This window comes from Dipteris shenzhenensis, unplaced genomic scaffold (assembly GCF_047967505.1).
Source record: "Dipteris shenzhenensis isolate YYH24624 ecotype China unplaced genomic scaffold, Dip_SZ_1.0 scaf0529, whole genome shotgun sequence".
Taxonomy (NCBI): Eukaryota; Viridiplantae; Streptophyta; class Polypodiopsida; order Gleicheniales; family Dipteridaceae; genus Dipteris; species Dipteris shenzhenensis.
The window spans coordinates 25205-32500 of record NW_028239835.1 but is presented as its reverse complement, the minus strand read 5'-3'; positions in this window follow the sequence as shown (position 1 = coordinate 32500).

The following is a 7296-nucleotide window of genomic DNA, read 5'->3' as shown; positions in this document are numbered from 1 at the left end:
TAGCTCAGGGGATTAGAGCACGTGGCTACGAACCACGGTGTCGGGGGTTCGAATCCCTCCTCGCCCAAATCATCCCTAAACGTCCCTTCCCTCTCAGTGGTAAGTAGGCAAGCAAAGATTGTGATTCCGGGCGCGGACGCAGAGCTGAAGCTGTGGGACTTGATCCTTCGCAAAGGCATGACTCTCTCGCCAAAACGGAATGATATATGACCTGACTCTTTTCGTATAGTAAGCCTGATATTTAGTAGTCTCCAGCAGTAGCTTCTACAAGTAATTCATTGGTTCCCCCTCGAGTTGAATTCCCCGTTGGGAATAGTCCCGATTGGGACTCCGGAACGGGGTATTGTCACGGATCCACACCGACAGAACATCCCCCCCTGTGGGGGGAACCCCATCGGGAAGAATTCCCGGGGGTGGAATCTCCGGTTTTACAATCTAGTAACAAGTCGAGCGAGTAGAAGCCTTCGATACATCTAGACTCCGACGAGGACAAAACAAAGATTGATTGATTTGCTTATCCCAACCATTCAGTACTCTGGAGTAGGGATTCTCGAAGAAGCGACGCTAGACTCGGATCCTTAGAAGCATTAGATTGGCCAAGAGAAGGGAGGGTATGGAGTCTTCTATCCATTATTAGAGCTTAAAATAGGCATGATATGAATCCTCTATCGGTTGATCGACTATATGGTTATAGTCCCGATTCGGCATACGGGTGTGGGAGAACTACCTCATTACTGAGAATCTCGAATGTGGATAATGTAAATCTTCAAAGATACTATCGGTTTCTACGATATATATTATGAGGAGGTACCTCCCCCTCCCCTGACGTAAGTGAAGTATTATCCCTATTGAAGGAGGTACATCATCTAGACTATCTTCTATCCTACTGGAAATGGATGAATCTCCCCGGGTGGGATTTGAACCTACGACCAATCGGTTAACAGCCGACCGCTCTACCGCTGAGCTACCGAGGAAAGTGGCAGATGATTCAATCCCTATACTTCCAGAGACTCTTGTTCCTTGAGCCGCCCCTTGATCTGCAAGACGTAACCACTCGAAGACCCAAAGCTTTCTTCGAGACTTCATGAACCTCGCGTACACCCTAACTCTCTATTATAGGAAGAAGCAGTAATGATAGCAATCCCTTTTGCCTTCTCGGATAGAGCCTACGAATCGGGGGGGGGCTGTGTGGAAGATCTCGGTCATGGTTGATCTTGGTCGTGATTGATCGCCCCCCCCCCAACCCCAAGATGCATATCGATCGATCACCAATCACTAGTTTCTATTTCTCCTTTTCCGGAAAACATAGTAGAATAGTCACAGGATACTTATAGAGGTATAAGGAATATCTTGGAAAGGAGAAGAAAAAACTCTTAGGAGACAAGAGAAACGAAGGCAGTTAGCAGTAGAATAATACCAATCATCAATCCGAATGAATAAGAAGATACTCTCCCGCCCATGGAACCCCACGATCCGTATCGATATCAATAATTGCAGGCGGGTGGAGGATCCATAAACTTGAATCCATAAATGGAATGAATGAGTCTACGGGGGGAAAGTATGGATAAGGGGTGAAAAATGAAGAAAAAAGGGGAAAGAGAACGTGAGGGGGAGGGGGGGGGAAGTGGGGGATAGTCGGGATGAAGAAAATGAATCGGAGCTTTGCGAAACGAAAGTAGCAGTTTATGGAAAGGGTGGAATTGGTAAGTCAACAACAAGTTGTAATATATCAATAGCTTTGGCGAGACGCGGAAAACGGGTATTGCAAAATTGGATGTGATCCGAAACATGATAGTACTTTCACCCCCACGGGATTCTTGATACCTACCATTATAGACACTTTGCAATCGAAGGATTACCACTATGAAGATGTGTGGCCTGAGGATGTCATTTATTAGGGTTATGGCGGAGTGGATCGTGTTGAAGCAGGGGGACCACCTGCGGGAGCTGGTTGTGGGGGATACGTAGTGGGAGAAACGGTTAAATCATCGAAAGAATCGAATGCTTCTTATGAATATGATACTACTCTATTCGACGTTTTAGGGGACGTAGTCCGTGGAGGTTTTTGCCGCTCCATCGAATCATGCGGATTTTTGCATTATTATCACGGATATGGATTCGATGCCCCTTTTTGCAGCAAATCGTATTGCTGCGTCGGTTAGGGAGAAGGCACATACCCACCCATTGCGATTAGCAAGGTTTGGTGGGGAATCGGACATCTAGGAGAGATCTCATTGATAAACATGTAGAAGCCTGCCCGATGCCTGTGCTGGAAGTGTTGCCTCTCATTGAGGACATTCGGGTCTCGAGGGTGAAGGGGAAAACATTGTTTGAAACGGCTGAATGTCAATCAGATCTCAATTATGTTTGTGATTTCCATCCCAATGTGGCGGATCAGATATTGTCTCGACCAGAAGGGGTTGTGCCAAGGGAAATTCCAGATAGAGAATTATGCAGTCTGCTCTCCGATTTCTATCTGAATCCCGATGGTGGGGGGCAGAGAATGCCCAGCAAACTCAACAGGATTTTCTGCTTGATTTTACGATGATTCGAAACCGAAACTGCAAATTTCTTGTATGTGTACCCTTTCTGAGGAAACCCTTTCACGAAGACTCCCGAACTCTCACTTTTGAATGTGAAACCGGAAATTATCACACTTCTTGCCCCATTAGTTGTGTGGCTTGGTTATATCAAAAGATCGAAGACAGCTTTTCCCCAGTGGTAGGTACAAAGACTTGTGGTTAATTCTTACAGAACGCTCTTGGAGTTACGATCCTTGCGGAACCTCGTTATGCAATGGCAGAGTCGGAAGAGGGGGACGTCTCTGGCCCAATTAAATGATCAAGGGGAATTGGAGAGAATTTGTATCCAAATAAAACGAGATAGAAACCCTAGTGTCATTATTTGGATTGGCACATGTACCACGGAAATAACAAAGACGGACCTAGAAGGCATAGCACCCAAGCTAGAAAACGAACTTGGAGTACCAATTGTAGTTGCGCGGGCCATTGGATCGGATTATGCTTTTACACAAGGGAGAGGATACTGTATCAGCTGCCACGACGCATCGGTGTCCGGAATTTGACATATCTAGACACGAACAGAAACAGGATTTAGTTGGGGGTGTTGACACTGCGACGACGGAAGCGGGGGGGGCTAATCCGGAGGGACGGAAATTAAAGAATCATGCTTCAGTTCTTTTTGGATCTCTAACTTCAACTGTAGCTTCTCAACCGAATCCGGAATCGAAACGTCAATCCATTCAGGTATCGGGTGGTTACCCTCCCAGAGATATACTGAACTTCCATCATTAGGCAAGGGAGTGTATGTTTGCGGCGTGAATCCCTCTCTGAGCCGTACAGCGACGACTCTGATGCGGCGTCGTAAATGCCAGTTAATTGGAGCACCTTTTCCTATTGGTCCTGATGGGACGCGTGCTTGGATAGAAAAGATTTGTTCCGCCTTTAATATGGAACCTCAGGGTTTGAAGGAGAGGAGGATGAGATATGGAAGAGTCTGAGAGACTATCTTGAGATAGCAGCTGGTAAATCTATATCTTTTACGGGAGATAATCTATCAGAAATTTCTATAGCAAGATTCCCAATTCGCTGCGGAATGGTTGTCTACGAAACAGGTATTCCCTACATGGATAAACGATATCAAGCTGCCGAGCCATCTTTCTCACGAGATACTTGCAAAGAGATGGGTACACTCATGCCACGGATCGTGGAAAAACCGGATAATTATAACCAGATACAGCGTATGCATGAATTAAAACCTGATTCAGCAATTACTGGAATGGCTCATGCCAATCCTTTAGAAGCAAGAGGTATTGATACAAAATGGTCTGTCGAGTTCACCTTTGCCCAAATCCATGGATCCACTAATGCGAGGGATGTGCTTGAACTTGTTACTCGTCCCCTACGGCGTAATAATAATCCGGGGCGTCTGGGTTGGAGTACCTGTCGAAGCAGATGGTAACAAATCACTAAATTATAGAATTATTGGGTGACGGGAAGTGACCATTGAGGGAAATGCATAGAGACGTCTCCAAATTCTTAATCATGGGATTCTGTCTCCTCATGATTAAGAAATCCATCGACTCCTTTCCGAAGGAGTTGCTGTGCTAGCTACGGGAGTGGTACGGAGAGGTTGCCGGCACTCTACGGGAAAAAAAAAAACTGAAAAATATGGGAAGGAAATAATTATGAACGTAGAAAGCGTTCAAATGTCGTTGTATCTACTGCAGGGTTTCGCTGCTTACTCGGGTGAAGGTGGCAGGTCCACCTATAATATTCGGACTATATTATGGATTACTAACAACATTACCCGTTGGACCCTCCCAAATACTAGCCATAAGAGCTTTTCTTTTGGGAGGGAATCTTAGTGGTACCGTCGCTTTGAGTGGTTTGATGATGGGATAGCTACTAATATTTCTGTCAATATTCTGTTCACCTCTATATGCATTGAATAGTGAAACCACCATGTTGTAACTGTCCCAATAGTACCATACATGTTATTTTACTGGTTCCGAACCAAGGATTTACCGGATTATCGAACTCTACGTCCGACCAATTCACTCAGTGACTTTCGAATCGGTAATATATTCTTGGATAGTTTCATTTTCCAGATTTTAAATCCAATTCTTTTACCAAGTCCCGTATTGGCGAGACCAATTCACCTATTTATTTTCGATATAGCAACAACATAACATTTCTGATTAGTAGTTTCGTGGGTTGGTCACTCGGTCATATGTCATTCAGCTACTTGTCCAGATTACTTCTGGTTCGCGTAGAATATGATTCACCCATACTCTACCTGCTGATGAAACGCGTCATTTACAAAACTTTTAGTATTGTTGTTCTCATTAATGTACTGGTTTATTTGGGTAAGGCTCCAGTACCTCTCTTCACCAAGAATTTTGAAGACGAACTTGTCTTGCTCGATAACAATCTCCGGGAGTTGTCAGATTCGATGCTATGGATTTTCAAGTCGTGGCCCACGTCCTTGTTCGACCCATACAAACCAAATCGTCCTTTACGATATATAGAGAATAGCCGATTCGGCGGCGATAGCTTAGTGAAGAAGCAAGTATCAAATCACTTTTTCAGCAAATGTTTTGACTAGTGGAAAACAGCGGTTGGCTCTCACGGCGTTACCCAGTTTGTCGATCTTTGGAGACCAGTTAGGAACCTCGTTAGAGGATTCGGATATGCCACTTCCAGCTCATCATCTGCATGAAGACTGGATTTTGAACCAATTCAGGAAAAACAAGGATTTGAATAATGAGTTAAAGGACCGAATTCGATTCCTAGACACCGAGCCTATCTTCTGGAAAGCGATGGAAAGAAGGACCGGATTGGCTGATAACGGAGGTGAATTACCTAAGATTTATGATCCATTTTTGAATAATTCATGTCGTGCTAGGATTCCAAACTCGGATTCATTCTGGATACTGTCTGATTCATTGGCATCGCAAGCGGTTGACAACAACGAGTATGCCAATGAATTGAATTCCGGTAATAAGATTCGGGATTGGGTGTCTATCAGGTATAAAGAGTTGAGAAGCAATGAGAATTCCTCTTCCCGGGAAGCATTACCTAAAAATGCTTTGCAAATATTTATTTTCATGTTCGAAACACCGGATGATGCCGTGATTGAAGATGTTGTGGGAGAAACAAACTATTCAGTTTCGAAGGGTGATTCCACCCCGTAACTTGGGATCAAGTCTTCAAATTTTCTTCATCTCCGACAGAGTTAGCTTTATTCTTCACCTATCTCAGAGATGATTGTGGTGCCTTCGATTGGATCCGCTTGCTAGACGTACCTCTAATTGGTGGGGAAAGACTTGACTCTTCAAAACAAAAAATACGTTCGATCCTCGAGATTGAGGAACTGTCGGAGGAATTGGCCCGCAATACTCACTTAATATATGATAATAGGTTCGATGTCGCGGGTGGGTCAACTGATATTCGTAACAGAAAGTTAAAAAATTTAGCAATCAGCGTCGGGAAGACGCGGCTGAAAACACGCAGACTGGTCAAACGTTTGCAAAAAGCTCTGATTTTCGTCGGAAACCTATAAAAGGCTCTAAGCGCTCCAGAAGACGTAAGACACTGGTTTGGGAAGTATTTCAAGATAAGGCACATTCACCTCTCTTCTTTAGATTAATGGAACTACCCACTCCGTTTCGATTTCCTGCCGGAGAATTAACTGGTGTAGATTTTGAGGGAATCGGCCGGTGACGCGAGGAGAGAAACTAGTACCCAACCCGAACAGGAACTAATATCTCTTTCATCCTCGAGAGAGGGGGAGCGAGCGAAATCCGACCGCCCAGCTATAGCAGCTAGGTTCGATGTGAGTTCCATCCACACGGGGCGGGGTTTATTATTGGTTATGCAATCGACTCTTCGGAAATATGTGAAACTGCCTGTATTGATAACACTCAAGAATTTCGGTCGTATTTTATTTTTTCAAGCTCCCGAATGGGATGAGGATTGGAGTGAGTGGCGCAAAGAATCCCACATCAAATGCACCTACGACGGCGAGGGATTCTCACACACTCGTTTACCCGGTCGTTGGTTGAAGGAGGGTCTTCAGATAAAGATTTTGTATCCTTTCCGGTTGAAGCCTTGGCGTACTCGCGGAGGAGGCGCCCAACCATTTTGGAAAATGATATGAATCCCAGGTATCTCAAGACTCGGGAATCGGGGAGAAAAAAATAGATTGAGGCGAGGAAAATCTCCATCTAGCTATTTTAACAGCTTGGGGATTCCAAACAGATGTACCTTTTGGAACTATTAAGAAAGATCCCTCCTTCTGGAAACCTATCCGGAAGAAATTGATGAGAATTTTGAGACGTAGTCTCGCATTGCGGACTAGGCAAATGCGTCGTCTCTACTCCAAATTGGGTGTATCCGCAAGGTTTTCCATTGGGGAAATTGAATTTCCTTCGTAAAATTGAAGGGATTTGGGAGAATTGGGAGTGAACCGATGTTGTTGGGGGAGATATTCCAAAATGATACAGGGACCGGTGGAAAGAGGGGCCGTCACACGGTGAACCAGGTACTGGTGGAATAGATGAAACATCAATTCCCCATTGATAATAAATCCCGATACTTTGCGGGTACCGATGATGAACCAGTAAAAGATACCGTTGGTGGATCCAATCCGAACCCGAATCAGACATGCATGCATTCAGAAATCTGTTAACCGAAGGGGTTGGCGGGGTGGGCGTAGCACCAAATCACTCCGTTTTAGTAAACCGGGAATAGATGACAGACTAATTAATACAAA